The sequence below is a fragment of the Triturus cristatus genome, chromosome 7, assembly GCF_964204655.1.
Source record: "Triturus cristatus chromosome 7, aTriCri1.1, whole genome shotgun sequence".
NCBI lineage: Eukaryota > Metazoa > Chordata > Amphibia > Caudata > Salamandridae > Triturus > Triturus cristatus.
This window is the reverse complement of record NC_140590.1, coordinates 265255776-265276314: the sequence shown is the minus strand read 5'-3', so window position 1 is coordinate 265276314 and position 20539 is coordinate 265255776. Positions and strand designations below refer to the sequence as shown.

The 20539-nt window shown below is 46.5% G+C and overlaps 1 long non-coding RNA gene across 2 annotated transcripts in view; it reads left to right on the top strand.

Moving 5' to 3' along the window:
• LOC146809371 (uncharacterized) overlaps positions 1-20539 on the top strand; it is a 372329-nt gene that overhangs the window by 2232 nt on the left and 349558 nt on the right. The gene's annotated exons all lie outside the window — the stretch shown is intronic.

Genomic DNA, 20539 nt, shown 5'->3' with positions numbered 1-20539 from the left:
CCCATCCATATCAGAAGTGCATTTACCGATACCAATTGTTCTCTACGTGTATGCTTGGGCCCTCTGTATTCCCGCATGCCTTGTGCCCGCCTGCCTCCTGATCCTTGCTTACAGTGCACCTAGTAAGTGTGCTGTAATTCTTGTGTCCCAGAGGAGTACGACGCGGTGTACCCGTTTGCACACCTCCCTTCGAGTACTCCATGTGAACAGTGTGAGTCAAATTCTGTTTCTAGTGCCGTTGCCATGTACTCCATGCTTGGAGTGGGTCCTATGTATTTTTTCTTTGGTGTAGACACCCCCTGTACTCTGTCTTTGGTACTGCTTTCATCTACTCTGGTGTGGCCACCCATGTATACTATGTTTGTTGCAACCACCCAGGTACTCTCATGTGCAGCTACGCATGCGCTGTAATGTATTCTGTCTTCGGTGCAGCTACTTGTGTACTCTGGTGTGCAGTCACCTCATGGGCTCCGTCTGGCGCAGCCCCCATCTGCTCTGCCTCCAGTGTGGCAACCCGTGTACTCTATGTTTGCTGCAATCGCCCAGGCACTTTCCCGTGTAGCTACTCATGTGCTGTAGTGTGCAGCGATCCCTCGTATTCTGTGTTTGGGTGCTTACAGGTCACATCTTTATTTGCACAGTTTGAACACACCATTGCAATGATAGAATGCACGCAAAGGGGCATTGGAATAAATCAGAACTGTCTTTGGTGCAGCCCCCGGTGTTCTCTCGTGTGCAATTACCCCATGAGCTCTGTACTTTTGTGCTCCCCTCCCCCATGTACTCCGTCGTTGGTGCAACTAGCCACCTCCTTTGGATTTGCTGCATCCCGTGTAACCGGTCCCTTGAGCAGAACTCAATATGCCATCATTTTGGTGCAGATCACCACGAGCTCTGTCTTTACAGCAGCCCATGTACATGTCTGGGACGCATATGCACTATATCTTTGTTGCTGCAAGCCATGTACAGTCTTTGCCCTTTGGTGCCCCTCACAAATACCGGCTTTGGCACAACCGTCAGGCATTCTGTCTGCGGTGCGCCTCCAATGTACTCTCTTGCTCACCCCTACGCCCCCGTCTCATGTGCAGCCCCGTGCACTCGTGTGCAGCCTCTTGAACAATCTCTGGTGCAGTTTCTCAAGAACGCTCATCACCGCAGTCTATCGTGCACTCTGAATCAACCCCCGTGCACTCTCTTTCAGCTGCACGCCCTTTCTAGCACGCTCCCACGCGCCCCTGCTCTCTGCCTCTCCTTCAGCCAATCTCTCTAGTGCAGGTTCCCGAAGCGCCCGAACACAGTCCGGGTTGTGTGCATTACATTCATACCGTCCCTGCTCATTCGCTCCTAGTACACGTCTTCAAAGCATAATTGCGAGCCGCACACTATGGATCTGATAAGCCCCAGTCCGCTCCTACTAAACCCTACAGCACAGTCAGTCCTAGTAATGTGTATTCCATCGGTTGTGCAGCGAAGCGTGCCCCCGTCAGGTGCACCGCCTTACATACAGGTATATCTGGTGTGTGATGTATTAGGCCAATGATATTCCCCCAGCAGTCAGTGTTCCAAGGTCTTTCTGTCGCACAACCCCCTCCCCCCTCCCGGTAAGATTCCCCGTCACACATTCACTGCACTGTGTGTTGCACCGGCTCTCTGCCATGCCCTCTTCCCCTATACAACCCCAGCAGTGTGTGTCCCTGGAGGTCTTCGGTGGGGCCTCCAATGCCCCCAATGCAAACTATCCTAGTACTGTATGATCTCTTAGGCTTACGGTGCAGCCCACCCATGCTTATATCCTGCACACAGTCCAGAAGTGTGTGCACCGGGGGCCTCTGGTACACCCGCCCCCTCACCCTCTCCCTATCTGCACACAGTTCCAGCAGCGTGTACTCCAGCGGTTCTATGTTGTAGATCCACGGCCGCGCTCCCGCCCACCCCCTCCTCCACCTCCGAATAGCCCAAATCCCAGCAGCGTATGCACGATGCACCACGTCTTTGTTGCTGCCTCCGCCCCCTCCCCGACTGTCCCACCACCGTGTGCTGCATGAGGTCTCTGGTGAACGCTCCCTCCACACACGATCCCAGCAGCTTGTGCTACTCAGGGTTTCTGGCGCAGCCCCCCCACCCCCCAATACATCCCAGCAGCGTGTGCTGCACCGGGTCTATGGCGCAGCCCCCTCTCCCTGTGCTGTGTCTAGCGGGATTCTCTCCCTCCTGCCGCATGCTCCATGCAACAGTAAAAACGCTGAGTTGGCTCTTTCTCTCCGAATCGATGCGCTTCGCGCTTGCAGGTAGTCTTGGAACAGGAGAATGGAGCACGTGGGCTGGGGGAGGAGCATGAGGAATGAGGATGGAGTCTGCTCTCTTCATGGGGCTGGGGAGACCACTGCCTCTTACGGGGGGAGGGATGGGGGTAGCTGGGGAAATACTGCATTTATTCAACTGGGCATGGTCTTTCATGCAGCCTCTCAGGCCCAGCAGCCCCGCAGCGCTCCTCGCGTGTTTCTCCCATCTTTATTTCCCATCTCGCTCGCTACCGCTGCATACTGCCTCTCGGTCTCCCATTTTCTCTTCGTGTTTGAGCTCCTTTCTCGTTCCCTCTCACGGGCATTATTGTGGCCTCAGCATTCAATTTGGCTATAATATTCCTAAACTCCTCACAGTCGGTGGTTTTCCTTGCACTCTTCCCTCAGATATATTCCCCTCTCCTCACTCTCCCCCTGACGCGCTCACCTCCCCGTCCCTTTCCCTATTCCCGCACTCCACTTCCATCATTCAAAAAATATGACTGAGCGAACGAAGAGAAGAAAACCCCGCATCAGAACTAGCTGCGCGCGGATCAATGCCACCATCTGAGCACAGAATCGAGAGGCCTGTCCAAGGTGCTGAAACGTCTGCTGTCAGCTTGCAGTTAATCGCAGCTCTGTCCAAGGTCTCCAAATGGTGCTTTGATCACAAATCTGGAACGAGGGTAATAAGACTGCGTTTGCTTATAGCGCTTTGAAGCCGACACTGTTTTAGAGGGCACTTACACCTGCGATCCGCTAGGTAGCTTTCGGGCTCCATTCTCGTGACTGTCCAAAAACAGGGCTTATGAAACTAGGGAAGAGCAGACTGCTGCCAAATGGTGGAGCGGAGGATTTGGAGACCCCATAGAACGCGCCTTGGGGCGAGGTGCTGCTCTGCCGCCTGGCTTTCAGCGCCAAGGGCCTCTTGTAAATAGTGGATGTTTCGAAATGTAAAACCATCGTAATATACCACAACAAGTACAAGAGGCCGCTCACACTGTACTCCTGTGGCAGCAGTGCCTTTATCAAATCCCCATGTCTGGGACATTTTCCTCACACCTGCCAATTCTAAGATGTCACACAAGACTGTGCCTGGCTAAGCAGCTCTCATCTTACCTTCAGAGTACATAACCGCCCTTAGGAGTAATGTGCGGCCTTTTGATAGGCGGCAGAGTGATTGCAAGTTACTACCAAAACGAGATCACCACCCACTGTGTGCCCGAATGCCTGGGATCTCTGGATCAAGGATGAATGCAGGGCCACCTCCCACCGCTCAGTGTGCCTCGGCTCATGATTTCATAGCCCCTCAGTTAGAGTGCTTTAGTTCCCTGTGCTACTTCCTGAATCTTGCTCGAGGAATTTGCGTTCGTTCAACCAGTTTAACCCAGGATTGGAATCAACATTCAGACCTGGCTGGAACTAGCTCTGGTCTGCCACTCTGGGAAACAAGTCTGAAAATTCCCATTTGCCTCTAACAGCCCAACAACACAGCATCATTGGAGCTAGGTCCCTGCTCACCCGCCACAGAATATATACTGGACGCTTGTGCAAGTACAACAGAAAGATAAGAAACATAAAAAATACAGTTTTATAACCGTTTTGAAACAAACATGTTTTACAGATGCCCTGAAAGAGGGCGGGAGTTCATTCCATACCTAAGGGTGAGCACATGAAATGGCGCCCACTTGCCATGTGGGAGAAGATAAGTAGCTGGTTCTCTGAGCTCAGAGATCTGCTGGGGCTAAATCACTTCAAGAATTCCGTCAAAGAGCTGGGTCTGCTCCATAAAAACCTTTGTGCACTAATCAAAGGATTTAAAAGATAACCTCTGATCAACTGACAGCCAGCGCAGGAACACACAGCGCTGGAAACATGATTAATTTTGGCATGCGCTTGGTGACACCGCAACATTTTCCCTTCTCTGTAGTTCTGTGAAGGCATTGGCCAACAGCCATAGATTCCGTCTACTGCAGTAATCCGTAGTTTAAACTGAGGAGTAGACAGGCAGACACTTGGGTCGTTTGTTGATCTTTTGGAAGACAGCCCAGGGATTTCTTGAACAGACACAATAAGTGGAAGGAGCACCAGGCAACCGATTCAGTTTGACATTTCTGAGAGGTATCCTAATCTAGGAAGATTCCTAATCTAGGAAGAATTCCGTTTCTGCTCTAGAGAGGGGGCTCGGATATCTTAGAAGGGCAGAGGCCATGGTTCCATTTATCTCCCAGTATCTCTACAATTATAAGTTCGGCCTAGCTGGCATTCAGCTGTAGCACGTCATAGCATATCCGCCACAGCTGGATGGCAAGCAGATATTCTCTCACATGCATGATTGAGCTAGGGACCTCTTTGTCAAGACAGATGGCGAGCTGAGTATCATGAGATTAGGCGATGGCAAAGCAGTCAAACGACCCTATCAGCTCTGATAAGGATCTAACAGGGATATTAAACAGAGGATGGGGTGACAAGGATGAAGCCCGGTGGACCCCCATACGGCAAGATGACCCTTTCTAACCGGAATGGGAGTAAGGACAGACCGTGTGCAGTCCTTAAACAAGCATTTACAATGCAATGGTCTCGGCAATATTATAGGTAGAGCTATTGGTATTGCTCATTATTTTTTTATCATTATTGTAACCCTAAATAAATGGCATTGTCATTTCTATTGGCATTAGCTTTTTTTTTGCATATGTGATACCTATTGCATTAGCAGAGAGAGAGTGAGGTAGTGAGATAGAGAGAGTGAGGTATTGAAATAGAGAGTGAGGTAGTGAGAGAGAGTGAGGTAGATAGAGAGTGAGGTAGTGAGATAGAGAGTGAGGTAGATAGAGTGAGATAGAGAGAGTGAGGTAGTGAGTGATGTTGTGATGTAGTGAGATAGAGAGAGAGGTAGTGAAAGAGAGAGTGAAAGTGAGTTAGTGAGATAGAAAGAGTGAGGTAGTGAGCTAGAGAGTGATTGAGGTAGTGAGTGAGAGAGAGTGAAGTTGTGAGCTAGAGAGTGAGGTAGTAATGTTTTGAGAGAGAGAAGTTGTGAGATAGTGAGGTAGTGAGATAGAGTGGAGTAGTGAGGTAGAGAGTTATGTAGTGAGAGAGAGTGAGGTAGTGAAACAGTGATGTAGTGAGGGAGAGGAATGTTGTGAAGTAGTGAGATGTAAGCAGAGTGGTGTTGTGATGTAGTGAGATAGAGAGAGGTAGTGAAAGAGACGGTGAAAGTGAGTTAGTGAGATAGAAAGGCGCAGTAGCGACCCCCAGCTCCCCAAGCGAAGACGAGGAGGTTCTTGGCGCCGAGAGCAGTGGCAGGGTAAGGGCTTAAGCAGTGGGGGAGCGGATGCGGTCCGGCGGCTAAATTGCCGACCTTGGTGCGGGAAACCAGAGTTCGACACTCGGGGTTGCGTCCACATCTCGTGATCCTGGCTAAATCCCTTAACCCCCCCTCGTGCCTGAATGCGCAACATAACCTACGCGCATGTAAAGCGCTCCAATACCTTCGGGCGAGTTCGCGCTATATAAATAAAAAAAAATAAAAAAAGTTAGGACAAGTACTTTACTAAAGCTGGCTCCTATTACTCCTTAATGTGCACCGGCATCCCCTCATTCCGAATGCACCGATCATAAAGGAGTCTCCCCCGAGTGGAATGCTAAGTGGGCGCCATTGGTGCGGAGGGCGCAGGAGTCGGTGGAAAAGATGCAAGCTGTGGCCTTAACTCTCGTGATCCTGGGTAAATCACTTAACCCCCCCCTCGTGCCTGAATGCGCAACGTAACCGGCACGCATGTAAAGCGCTCCAATACCTTCGGGTGAGTTCGCGCTATAAAAATTTTAAAAAACAAAAAAGTTAGGACAAGTACTTTACTAAAGCTGGCTCCTATTACTCCTTAATGTGCACCGGCATCCCCTCATTCCGAATGCACCGATCGTAAAGGAGTCTCCCCCGAGTGGTATGCTAAGTGGGTGCCATTGGTGCGGAGGGCGCAGGAGTCGGTGGAACAGATGCAAACTGTGGCCTTAACTCTCGTGATCCTGGTTAAATCACTTAACCCCCCCTCGTGCCTGAATGCGCAACGTAACAGGCGCGCATGTAAAGCGCTCCAATACCTTCGGGCGAGTTCGCGCTATAACAAAGTGGCGTTGTTACTGGCATTGTTCTAGTGGAATAGTCCTAATACTATATTTAATCCAACCTTCCCCGTTCACTCACCTTAATTCCTGACTCCATGCTGAAAAGCAAGCACACCACTGCCTTTCTCCGCGGCGAAGCAGAAATGCCTCGGAGAAAGGCAGCGGCATTTTCGGATTCGGGGGCGTGTTTCTTTTTCTCTCCTCTTGCCATTGGCTGGAGGAGATAATTAGAAAAGTAACAAAAAACACGCCCCCGAATCCGAAAAGGACGGGGCCTGTTCGGAGTGACAAACCTCTTCTCCAATGGCTGGCCAGCATTCAAGAGGCCAGCCAATGGAGAAGAGGAGAGAAGAGGGGCGGGTTCAAGCCCCTCTTCTCCAAGTCATTATATCTCGCGAGCGAGACTGCGCAAGCGCAGCCTTCGCTAGCCGAGACCTAAAAAGGACCTAAACTATTCTGACATCATGGTTCTGATCCCGACTTCTTCCAGTTTCTGGACCAGAATGAAATGATTGACCCGCCGAGCAGGGCAAAGAGATCCAAAAACATTATCTGAGTCACCAATGGTTCTGATCTCATCTAAATTCGGAGAGTTCTCCAGCAATGATCTTACCCATCAATTCAGCCAATGCAGGGAGCAGTATCATAGTATAACTGACAGCGCTGTGAATACCCATATTGTCTTCTGACCTAAGGAAAAACTATCCCGCCTTCCAGTTGGTAGAGACCACTACTGAAGTTAAGGACATGTTAATCAATTCAATCACTATCTCGGTGATCTGGGACTTTTATATCAATGCTTTTTAGGATATCAAACAATCTCTGTGGCCACGTTTCCCTTCCCCTTTAAAAAAAGATTGGAGAAACTTTTCCCCGGAACGCTACCTTCCTTGCTAATGAAGTAGTGCCGGGAGGGACAGAAGTACATTCAAATGAAAAGCATGCTGCGTCGAGGACTGCCTGCGTTTACCCAGAGACTGTGCAGGCTATCCGAGCAAGGGGGCAGCATGTAGAAGCCCATCCAGCAGCCAAGAAGAGAACTCTAAAGACTTCATTACAAATGAGCAGGTGAGAATCCGTTGAGTAATGACTTCGCTTGACAGGTTTGCTCGGTTGTATGTCGTTACAACGCATTCCGTTGCAATGCATGCCTTTACCACGCATGCGTTGCAACGGAATGCAATTCCCACGGATAATCTTTACCATGAATATTCCTTTACCACCATACTTTTGCAACGATTTTCGTTGTAAATTCATGCATGGTAATGGCATACTCTTGGTAAAGGTTATACCCCTCCCCTGTACCCTTACGTGACCCCCTAGCCCCCAATCCTTATTATAATTACCCCTGCCCGTTACCCTCAATCTATATATATATTTTTGAAACTTATATTCCCCTTACCTCTTCACGTCCTCTCCTCGATCTTCCTTGGTGATGTCAAAGGTCATAAACAGGAAGCGTCATTCCGTTTCCTCTAAAACGACGCAGATTGTCTCCACTTCCTGACGTTTCTTTTTTTTTGGGGGGGGGGGGGAGACCCCCCCAGCCCCCTTTTTTTTTCCGCACACATTTATTTTTATTTTTGGGGGGAGACCCCCCCAAGCCCCCCTTTTCTAATTTTACCCTTTAACACACGTCTTTCCCGACATTAAATAAAGACTGAACCGGACGAAGATGAAGATGTTCCAGTGCAGCTTGCGTGGTAAAGACGGTTGCGTGGTAAAGACGTTTACGTGGTAAGTGTACCGTTGTAAACGTAACGCGTAGAAAAGCCTTCGTGGTTAAGGATGTTTCCCGGTTTGCTCACCTCCTCTGCCAATATAAAGCACGTTGTTTTCCGCACCGCTCAGGCCTCCTATGATGACAAAGTTCTCGCAAAGAAGCTGTCTATGCTTCATGTAGGTGGCCTATTTGGCACGCCCACCACTCGGTTTACGAGCTCATGAGGTTACTTATCTTCTGCTAGCAAGTATGTCCATACCTTTGTGGGGATCTTTACTGTGACATGGATATACATTGAACTATATATTTTTTTCAAATAGAGTGTGTGCTTTCTGTTGTGTGCGTGTGTTATGTTTTATGTTGTATGTCCATTTATCACACAGTGACTTCACCACAGATCACGTGATAACGTTATCGATAGCGTTAAAGAGACCAGCACCCTTCACTTTTTTTACAGATCACCATACTCACGGAATGGATTGAGTTACTTCCTACTTAATTAATTCGCCTTTTATTTCCTCTAGGTTAATAGGACTATGTAAGACCTATTAAGGCATTTATGAGGTTATTTACTTCCTTTTACATATCATTTAATTTTTTCATCTTTTTTATAAACACAACACAGTTAGTGACAGGAAGGGATCCTTAAGGTCCTGACGAAGAAGCTTGGGGAAGCTTCGAAACATGTCGACACCACTGGGAGTTATAGCTCATTGAGGCTTATACCCTCCTCACCCCACCTTTTAATAATACCAGCTCGACCGGCAGAATAAATTTTCCTAGACCTGAGAGCCAGGTATTTTTTAACTCACTCTTTATCCACTCCTGACCCTTCCTCTCACACCCCCGCATCACACATAGCTGTCTCATTAACAACAGTGCTCCCGCGTATTCGTAGGTCGTAGCACGCCCTGTCCCGTAGAGGGGCAGGAAGACCCCTATGATGAAGCATGACACCAAGGGCCCTTTTGGTGTGTGAGGGGTATTTAAACAAATAATGTGCATTCTCCACGACCGTGGGATACACATTGAGTAATCGAGTGATCTCTTGTACTCGTGGGTGGATCCCTTTGTTTATGTATGCTTGAAAGTGGACCTGGGTGAATCCCCACATTCTCCCTTCCTTTGGTGGAATCGCAGTGTCTGGAGGCGCACAGAGGTTTTCTGGGTCCTCAACATGAGAGTTTCAGATCCATTTGGTTGCACCAGGTTTGTCTGTTATTGGATCAGTGAAACCTGCTCTAAGACAACAAGCAACCAAATATTGTGACCGTGACTGGAGGTTTCTCACAGGCCAGATGGTAGGACCTATAGTGAAATCTTCAAACGTCAAGATTCCCAGAAGTATTAGGACTGAAATATTTTCACCATGATGGCCAATTTGACATACGGCCCTGTGAAGAGAAAAGCCTGTACCCAGTCGCAGCAGAAAAAGACAACCGTGGCAGAACAGTTTACTGGTCCGTAAATTCAACCTGGTAATACCAACAATCCAAACTGTCTCCTAATGTGTCTTCAACCACTTCTTTTTCCTAACCTAGTGCAATTTATGGTCAGGTAGGTCAGTACCATAATTTCAAATTCAACAATCGGAAGAGCATCTTGCATTCAATTATCTATTACCTTCAGACCTGAAGGGAGCAGTGTTTGACGAGGGGCCATTCTTAGCACGAGTGCATGCCAGGCTAAAACAAACTTCTAGGAAGATGGGACAGACAGGGCCGGCCCGGAAGCCAATGCAGTCCTGGGGAAAAAAGTGTCTTTACCAGCTCCAACTTGCAAGTGAGCATGTCAAGCAAACCAACTCTATCGATTATGGCTTAAGTTGGGGAGTTCTTCCTATTATCACTCTATGGCATGATATGTATTAGCTTAAAAACCGCAGGCTTAGCAGGTACCTTCAGAGTAACTAATTCATTATTCCAATACGTCAGGGCTTTCCAGTGTACACAGAAGCAACATTTACTAATAGCAGCAATTCATGTGACTGTCTATCAGTAGGTTGTATACTAGATGAAAAGAAATAGATGTACAGGAGACGAACAATTGTGCCACAAAAGAAGCATGTCTTATCTAAGATGCTGCCCTTTTTGGAAAAAAATCAGAAATCTTTACTGTACCAGGGAAAAATACTAGTTTTAAATAGTGTATTAAAAAATAATAATGACCTTCAATTTTGTTATATCAGATAATGGTCTATTTATTTATTTATAGAATTTATAAAGTGCTATGCCACCCAAAAGGTATCCTGGCGCTGGCCTTGTAACCGAGAAAAGAGAGACACAGACAGCTCGAAGGCCCTAAAAAGAAAACCAAAGAGGCTCCCCTAGGAATAATTGGGAACCAACACTCAGCCGATTACTTGGGCAATAGCCAGGTCTTGAGCGCCCTCCTAAATAGTAACAAGTCGGTCATAGATATCAATGAAAGAGAAAGGGAGTTCCAAGGCTTGGCTGTGCTGACCATAAAGGTACGGCCACCATGCCCGGATTTCCTAAACTTGGTTGCACATAGCAGATAGGCTGATGTGGAGCAGAGAGCTCTGATAGGAATATATCTTTTAAGCCTCTTACACAAAGGAACAGGGCCACCCCCCTGAAAAGCTTTGAACGCAATGCAGCGATATTTAAACCAGATTATTTTCTTGAGCAGTAGCCAATGTAGCTCCTTTAGAGCCAGGGTGATAGATGCTCTCCAAGGTCTGTGGAGGGCTAGTTTAGCTGCTGCTGCCTGAATCATTGACAGGCGGTGTAGTAGGTACTCCGGTGCATCCAACAGAAGGGCATTACAATAGTCCAGGTGACTAAGAATGACTACTAAATCTTTAGAGGAGTAAGGCAGCAACGGCAGGATCTTCCGCAGAGATCTCGTGAGCGAGAAGCATGTGCCTGCAATTTTGTTCATGTGACTCTCCAGGCTGAGTTTGTCATCAAACGTGTCTCCCAGATTTTGGACTACTTTGACGGGGTCACTGGCCCCTCAAATGGCCTAGGCCGAAAATTGGACGGGAGTACAACTGGAACTTTATGTGCTGAGCAGCAGAGCAGCTCAGTCTTATCACCATTAAATTTTAAGAAGTTCAGATAAAGCCACTGTATGATATCCTTCATAAAGTCATGCAAAATGGTGAGCTGCTGATCGTTTGCCAAAGAAAGAATAAGTTGAATATTGTCTGCATAGTTAATCAACATCATCTTGTAGGACTTAATGAGTATGATTAGGGGAGTCATATAGGAATTAAACAAAATCAGGCTTATGGAGGAGCCCTGACCTGGGAGTGAAACGGAGGGAGAGCAACCGCTGGACATCTGTCCATAGGAAATGAACAGAACCACTGGAGGACTGTCTCCCCCCCCAACCCAATAGACTCTAACCGAGCTAAAAGTGTGGTATGACAGACCATATCGAATGCAGCAGAGAGGTCAAGTAGAATCAGTACCGCTGATTGCCGCTCATCGACTCGCATCCTTAGCTCATCCATCACTATGACCAGAGCTGATTCAGTTCTGTGCCCTCAACCCAAATTGCTCTTCCTCCAGGCAGTTGTTATTTTTGAGATATTGGGCTAGTGTCTTTCTGACATTAAGTTCCAGGATTTTGACTGGAAATGGTAGAAAATAAATGGGTCTGTAATTGCTCAGAATTGCTGGATCCAAAGATGGCTTTTTCAGGATGGGTGTAACAATCGCTTTCTTACATATGGGGGACACTGTGCCTGATAGCAAAGATAGATTGCAAATTTGCCTGAGCAGGGGGAACAGAACTTCTGCATGATCTTTCCAGATTTGAACTGTGAGGATATCTGGGGGGAAAAGGATGGAGTGGCCATTGCCAAGGTATAGAAGCCTTCTACCGAGAGGGGTTCAAAGTTGACTAGATTTCAAAGAGCTGGTTTGGATAATTCGCTTGACAGTAGACTATCCTATCTTATTTTTTACCAGATATTGAAGGAACTGCCACCATATATAAGGATACCTTTGAAACACATCTTTGAGTGTTGCTCATATTTTCCATTGTGTTGCAACCAATTTTATTAGGATCCTTTTAAAATATTCCAGTTTGCTGTGAATGGGTCATTCGTACTTGCTACTCAATATGTTAGGATTCTACTTAGTATGCTAGCACATCACAGATGATTATGGATGCTCAAATACCTACAGGAGGTTAACTATGCCAAGGAACAGCACAGTTTGAGAGGTTTCTGGGATTGGTCAAATTGATTTAATTACCTAAAGGTCACTGAACTTAAAGGACAGGATCTTACATCACAGAGTCAAGTATTTCACAGTTGCCGCCAGTATGTAAATCACACAGTGCTGTGCGGTGCCGCCGGTTAGAGCAAGCCCGCCATTGAAGGGTTAGCGCTCTAGTTCTCCGCTCCCCAGACCTCAAATAGCGCGCCGGAGCAACCGCGCAGCCTGTGTTACGTGGCTGAAGCCATTCATGTGCGTGGGGAGAAGTGTAATTGTTAATTGCTGCTGTCATTGCTGCTATTGCGTGTTTGCACATTATCTGGAAATCGAAATATAACAAACGATATTCAGTAATTTCTTTTAAGATTGATTGCCCTGATTTTAAAATTTGAATTATTGTGTTTAATAATTTGCACTGTCCTGTATAAAATTGTTCTGACCCTATTAAAACTGAAATAAAACTGAAATAACTTGATTTGATCAAAAACGTAGTTAACAAAGACACGGTGCCGCCGGTTAGAGCGAGCCCGCCATTGAAGGGTTAGCGGTCTAGTTCTCCGCTCCCCAGACCTCAAATAGCGCGCTGGAGCGTCCGCGCAGCGGGCGCGTGCTGTGGGCGCGCCACTGGCGTGCCAAAGGCACACCCGTCTGCGCACGGAGCGCGGCCAGCGCCAGGACCCCTGGTCCAGCCTCTATCCATAAATACACTAAAAATCAACTGGAGGATTTACAGATCGGTAAGTGCGCGCTCTGTAGCATCTTGGAAGGGGGAATAAAAACGAGTTTATACACATGCAGGGGCTGTGGGTATCGCTTTGATCGATTAGCAGGGGGTAAAAGGAAAGATTCAATTTTTCCAGATCTAGGCCATAAAGACCATTATGAAGGAAAAGAAGGCCAAGACGGTAAACAACACCTCCCTCAGAAACCAGGTGGTAAAGATATCCTGAGCAAGGACAAGAAAAGTAGAAACTCAACACAAACCACCCGATCACTCGTAAAACATAAATATCAACTAGAATGTTTACTTCAAACAGAAAATCCGGACATTACGTTTTTAACTGAGACATGGACGGATGCCAGCTCAGACCCAGATTGGAACATGGCCTTCCCTCCCGGCTACTCAATGGTACAACATGACAGGGCAGAAGGTAGAGGTGGTGGTGTAGCAATAATTTATAGAGATAGTCTAAAATTGCGCCATAAGGTCGTAACTACGCTTCCATCAGAGACACTAATGTTCTCCTTCAAACTTAGTGACTCCTTTACCTTTAGAGGGCTATTGGTATATAGGCGCCGGGACCAAGGTCGGGGTTCTCGCAGTGCATTCTAAACTTTTTAGAGTCAAGTTTGGACTCCGAGTACCTTAATATTATAGGGGATTTTAATTATCACCTTGAATTGGAGACCAATCCAGACACAGCTAGTTTGGTGGACAACATGGCAGCATACGGACTCTCCGAAATTGTACTGGAACCTACACACTTGTCTGGCCATACTTTAGATGGGATCTTTACCAACCAGGCAGGTATAAAAACAATTAAAACATTGCCACTGCCTTGGACCGACCATAGAGCTGTTGTTTTTGAGGTAATTAATAATTACCACACATTGCCTCAACCCCCCTCTGTGTGGAACTTGCAGGTGCGGCAATGGAATAAGATAGGAAAGGTCGACCTGGAACAGGCCCTAAGATCAGATCCATTCACTCTAAGTAGTGATAACGATATAGCAGCTAGTCGATTTGACAACTGGATCACAACAGCTATAGACAAATTGGCTCCCGAAGTTAACAAAATAAGTAGAAGAGCTACGCCAACCGCACCCTGGTATAGTCCAGAGATAAAAACAATAAAAATGAAGTGTAGACGGACAGAACGAGTTTGGCGAACAGACTACAGTTTAGAGCACAAGGTATTATACAATCAATGTTTGGAGGAATATAAAAAGGCAATTATAAAAGCCAAAAGGATTTACTTTACGGCTAAAATAAGCGAGGCGACTTATTCCTCAAAAGAATTATTTAAAACTGTACACACTCTGGTCACCCCCCAACACTCAGGTAAATTTAGTCCCGACCAAGTTTTTTGTAACATAATGGCCAACTTTTTTCAAAATAAAGTACAGGTGATATACGATGATCTTTTCAACTTAGTGAAGAGTAGGCCAGATAATAACTCCCAAAATCTAAATGTCTGGGAAACAAATAGCAGACTGGGCTGCTTTACGGCACTTAACGCTGAAGAGGTCAACGACCTCCTGATATCTATTAAATCCGGCTCCCCAAACGACCCATGCCCCCCAACAGTTTTTCATCTGGCCTCTGAGGTCATTAGTACATATCTTACCCCTCTTTTAAATCAAGTTCTGGAAAGTGGCAAATATCCTTAGGCATGGAAAAAGGCCTGTATAAGGCCAATCCTAAAAAAACCGACCTCAGATCCACTTGAACCGAAAAATTATCGGCCAATCTCCCGATTATCGCTACCAGCAAAGATCCTGGAAAAGGCCATAAATAAGGAACTAATTCAGTATCTAGAAGATAATTCCTTGCTGGATTGTACGCAACATGGATTTAGGCCTTGTCATTCGACAGAGACGGCGCTGGTACTGGCAACTGAGGAGATTCGAAGGACAGTGGATGGGCGTCGTAGAGCAGTTCTGGTCTTGCTAGATCTTTCGGCGGCGTTCGACACCGTAAATCATACGGTGTTGGTGCAGCGACTGAAGGAGACTGGGGTGGAGGATACTGCATTAAATCTACTTTCCTCTTTTCTGGATGCCAGACAGCAAAATATACACTGGGAGAACATGCAGTCTGGAACGTTTCAACTTCTATGCGGCGTTCCGCAGGGGTCTGCCTTATCTCCGACCCTTTTTAATATATACGTTGCCCCGCTGGCCAATCTGGTTAGGAAACATGGATTTTCACTAATCATGTATGCCGATGACTCTCAGCTCAATATTTCAGTTGCTGAATTTCCAGATACAGTAGCTGCCGGCTTCCACGCCTGTCTGACGGACATTATGAACTGGATGAGTTCAAACTTCTTGAAAATAAATACTGATAAAATTGAGGTCCTTGAATTTGGTAAAGGACTATCGGTATGGAATACCAGCTGGTGGCCTACGGAGGCGGGAGTTTGTCCTATCCCCGTTGCTAAGGCTAAAAATTTAGGGGTGACCCTAGACAAGCAGCTCAATCTATCTGCCGACGTTAATCAACTAACTTCCTCTTGCTTCCTCCTTCTAAAAACCTTGAGGAAAATATTCCAGTTAATAGCAACGGAGCTTCAAAAAACTATTGTAGTTGCACTTTTTCTATCTAAGTTAGATTATTGCAATGCTCTCTTTGTGGGAATCGGTAAAGCACAGGAGAGGAAGCTTCAGTCTCTTCAGAATGCGGCAGCTAGACTGCTCATGAACATTCCTAAGGGCCGCCCCACCTCAGAGGCAATCAAAATTCTACATTGGCTTCCAGTCCGTCAAAGGGCTAATTTCAAAGCCGTATGTCTAGTACATAAGGCCCTTTATGGAGGCATTTCTGGGGAAGTGGGGAAACTCTTTACAAGATATCTCCCCGCCAGAACCCTTAGATCATCCACGGAAGGACTTGTCTGTGTCCCTAAAACACGGTAGGTCAGATGGGGAGGCCGCACATTATCCTTTTGTGCGGCCAAATTATGGAATCAGATGCCATACCTTCTGCGGAGTCAGCCGAACCGGATACGGTTTAGGAAGGAATTAAAAACCTGGATTTTTGGCAAAAATTAAACGCACACTCAGAGAACTTTTCCACGTTCACGGTTAGCGCCAAGACGCCATGGCATTCGCGCGCTTTACAAATAATACTTCAAATCAAATCAAATCATAAACATATGGTATTGGTCTGTTTAGCACAAACTGGCATGCAAGGACATTGTCATACCAGTTCACATGAAGACCCCTGCCACATTGTTCCTGTAGATAACATACCACTGGTATGCCAAATCACTCCCTAATATGTAAAACACATATTGGCAATATCAGTATCCTATTTTGTCCCGCATGTAAAACCCTATTGCCACCCCTCTCCCCCCCACTAAGCAAAGTTTGCATTGTTCATTTCGGTTTCTACATCGCTTCTGGGGTGTAAAACACCACTGACATGCCAGTAGCTACACTGTCCCAAGTAGGTGAAGCACACTGCCAATCAAGACCTCACGGAAAATTAATGATTAAATTGCAATAACAAGCCAGAAAGCATATTCCCTTTAAGTGTGTAAAGCATACGTTGCCAATGCCAGTTTTCCTATTGCACCAGTATTTTAAGCATTTTTGTCATGCCATTTCAAGATTACGCCAGTATTTAAAGTTCAATTTCCATGTTAGTAGTCAAACTGTCCACAGTGATACACAGCACACATTGCTCATGCCAGTTTCAACTTTGTCACGACTTGTAAAGTACCACTGACATTCCAGTAACCAACCTTTCCAAACAATGTAAATGATGCATTGCTCATGTCAGTTTCTACATTGTCCCAGTATGCAAAAGAAAGATGCATGCCAGTTTTATATGCAACCCACACACACAGCCTCCCACACTCAACTGGTTTACCATCTGGCCTAGTCGTGTAAATACTCTTCTGGGAAAGTTTGGGGCCATGCCACCTTCCTTGGGAGGGTCCCAGTAATCTCCAAGTAACTGCCCCAGATCCAGTGTTGTGTGATGTCGAAACTCCAGCAGCAAGCTTTATCTTGCCGCACCCAACAGGACATTACATTAGAGTGCATAGCTACACATGCGCAGTACAGTCAACCGCACCACTTCACAGGTATCCTGTAATGCACGCGGCGTCCTTTACCAGGTCTCTAACAGATTCCCAGCCAGAGCCTTAATGGGGCTTGGAGAGCTGGGGATAGACCAGAGCACTGACTTTGGCAGCCTAAAAAACCCTAGAACTGTGGGAGCATAGGCCAGACTACCATGAACATTGACAGCGCTCTCCCCAGCAACCATAGTGGGCTTTTCCTTCGATACCCGAAGTTTCTGCCCTCACTCAAGCTCTGATTACTTGTAGAAATGAGAAGGGTCTGTAAAGTTGTAATTTTGCCAATGACATGGGGCAGCATACTGAATGAACATTCATTCTTCACAGAGTATCCATTTTTGCCAAACTTCCCTGTACTCTTTTCTGGATGAAAGGGTAACCTTCAAGCAAAATCCTTATCTGTTAGTGGGCAAAGTCTCCCTATAATAGTAGGCACTGGTGCATTTTTCTCCTGCAAAATGTATTTTTAAAGGGTTTGTTTACTTGTTTTTTTAACCACAATTTTGCAAATAAGCTCAAATGAAATATGTGGAATAAAAAAAAAATAAAACGTTATAAATTTTAGACAAACAATATTATACACCAGTATAGCCGTTTGACATAAATAAGCCTTAAGGAGAATAGTAAATCGCTCATTCTATGACGTGCAATATCAGTTAGTAGTTGTACTCCAGTTTACTATCGATATTGCTGGGTGGATTATTTCCGGCTGAGCAATTAATGCACAATTGTGAGTTTCGGACTGGGGGCTAACGAGCTACTAACCCGTGATTTCCCTAATTTTGATGTCTGAAAATGTGAATTTGTGCAGTTTGCCCACACAATTTGCACTTTATTTTACCTAGAGAAAATCTCGAAGGCAAAGATATGCAGAATTGGCTCCTCAATTGACACTGATTCGAGATCAAACTGCTGCGCGAAATCTTCACAGTTCCTGGAATGAGGGTCTAACAAGTTTTTGGAAAGTATGCCTTTTACAGAACATTTTCCTAGCGTTAAACAACATAAATTGCTCCAGCAACCATATTTTTAACATTGGCTACTCAAAGCAACAAAAATCCTAGCATACACAAAAGTAAATAAGTATTCTATAGACCTTCGCAAAGGTTGCAAATAAACATCCCTATGGTAAAACACCGCTGCTGGAAGGGATTGGCATTATCAAGTAATTACATTGGAACAAGGTAAAGAAACAAAAACAAGGCCAAGTCATTAGTATTCAAAAGGAAGCATGGACTCAGAGCTCAAAATGGACCGCCAGATCAACTCCGTCTCGTCCTCCTGCTTCCACACCCTCCGCCTCCTACATAAGACCTTCAAATGGATCCCCCTCGAACACAGAAAGACCGTCACTCCGTCCCTGGTCACCAGCAGGCTAGACTACGGCAACGCACTCTATGCCGGAATAAACAAAAACCTCACCCGCAAGCTACAGAACATCCAAAACGCCGCCGCAAGACTGGTCCTCAACCTGCCAAGACACTGCCACATCTCCCAGCACCTGCTCACACTCCACTGGCTCCCCATTAAAGCTAGAGTCACCTTCAAGATGCTAACCCACGCTCACAAGGCCCTACACGACACCGGACCAGCATACCTGAAAAGCCGACTCAAATTCCATGTACCCCAAAGGACCCTACGATCAGCCCAGCTCTCTTACGCCGTGGTCCCCGCACCAGAAAGACCAGATCGGGAGGCCGCTCCTTCTCCTTCCGTGCGGCCAGAGCCTGGAATGACCTTCCGCTCCACCTCAGACAGACAACATCGCTCCCCATCTTCGCAAGAAACCTCAAAACCTGGCTCTTCGACAGACCCCCTCCTTGATGGACTGGAACTTGCGACTCCCCCCCGCGCGCCTTGAGACCCTTACAGGTGAGTAGTCGCACTTAAAAAAACACCTGATTGTTTGATTGATGCACATTTAATACATGTAAATAATAACCTAAAAGAATATACAATGAATGAGTCCTAAAACCAATTAGAAAGCTACCCATAAATTATGTTCCTCTTACAGACCTCCCAAAGTGAAAAACAGCTCCAAAACAGATTTTAATTGCTCAGCCATGACCTAAAGTATCTGCTAAAACCTTGGTAAATATAAACAACAAAATAGACTTTACCGGAATGTTCAAGGAAAAGTTTCACCGTACGCATTTTTGGGCATTCAACGGGCCACAATAACAAAAATCTCAGAATAATCCACTGATTTTATTTTTGCGATGTTAAAAGCTTAATGCTAACATCTGGAAAGGGCCATCTTTTTCTCTCTTCGCTATTTCTAAAACACTGCAAGTGCAAGGCAAAGTAACACGAGCCTCTCTTCACTTGAAATGTGTCAGAGAACAGCAAAAATGAGAAAGATGGCCTATTCCAAGCGTTGATTGTCAGCTGTTTAAATTAAAAAGAATTGACAGAAATTACACTGAAATGAATAAAACGACAGGATGACATTGGAATTTTGTACAGTGGACTTACTAAAACCCAGAAAAACGTGTTCGGTGAAGCTTTCTATTTAAATATTACATTTCAGAGAAATGTTATCGCCAGCCCAAGCAGAGAAGACAAGAGCCCAAAAAAAGCTATTGCTGGCTCACGAGGGCGGCATCACAGTATGGACAAAGCAGATTCCCTTTAAAGGGCTTTCTAAATTTCAACTTAGTCTGAAACTGAGGAGAAGGAGAAAGTTGGAGGACTATTTCTAGATCCTCTTGGCTGAACTCTGATCAGAGATGTCTGAAATTTTTATAGTCCCGGATCAAAATTTTCACACGAGGCCTCACATAGTATTAAAACTATTTCCAAAAACAAATTTACACACACATATATATATATAATTATGGCCCCGGGGACCCCATCTCCCGGGGCCGGTCTTTCCATTTTTAAAACAAAATAATTTTTATTTTGCAGAGGAGGGGAGCCTCGTGGCCCCCTCCCGGAACACTTCTGGCCCCGGGGACCCCATCCCCCCCAGCCGCTCCGTTGGGGACCGTGGGGGGAGCCCCAATACCCCCGCGGTCCCAGCCCGCTCCACGCCTCCTGCGGGATCCGGGATTGCTTTTGCACAAGGGGAGCTCCAGACATGCAGCTCCCCTTGTGCAAAAGCAATTCTGCTTTGCTTCATTTAAGCGAGAGCAGGTTTTCCTGCTCTCGCTTCAATGAAGCAAAGCAGAGTTTGCTATGGCAGGGCGGGAGCCATGCTCCAGCCCTGCCATAGCAAAGGGCAATGTCCCGGGTGTGGGTGGGCACCCCGGGACATTGCAGGAGCCAGCCCTGGGTGGTGGCGGTCCCCAGGGCAATCAAGGGCTTCTGGAGGGGGGCCGCGCGGCCCCCCCTCCTATAATTTGCACAGCCCTGGGGAGGTGATGGTCTACGGGGCTTGGGGGGGTGGGGGGGGGGTCCGTGAGGTCC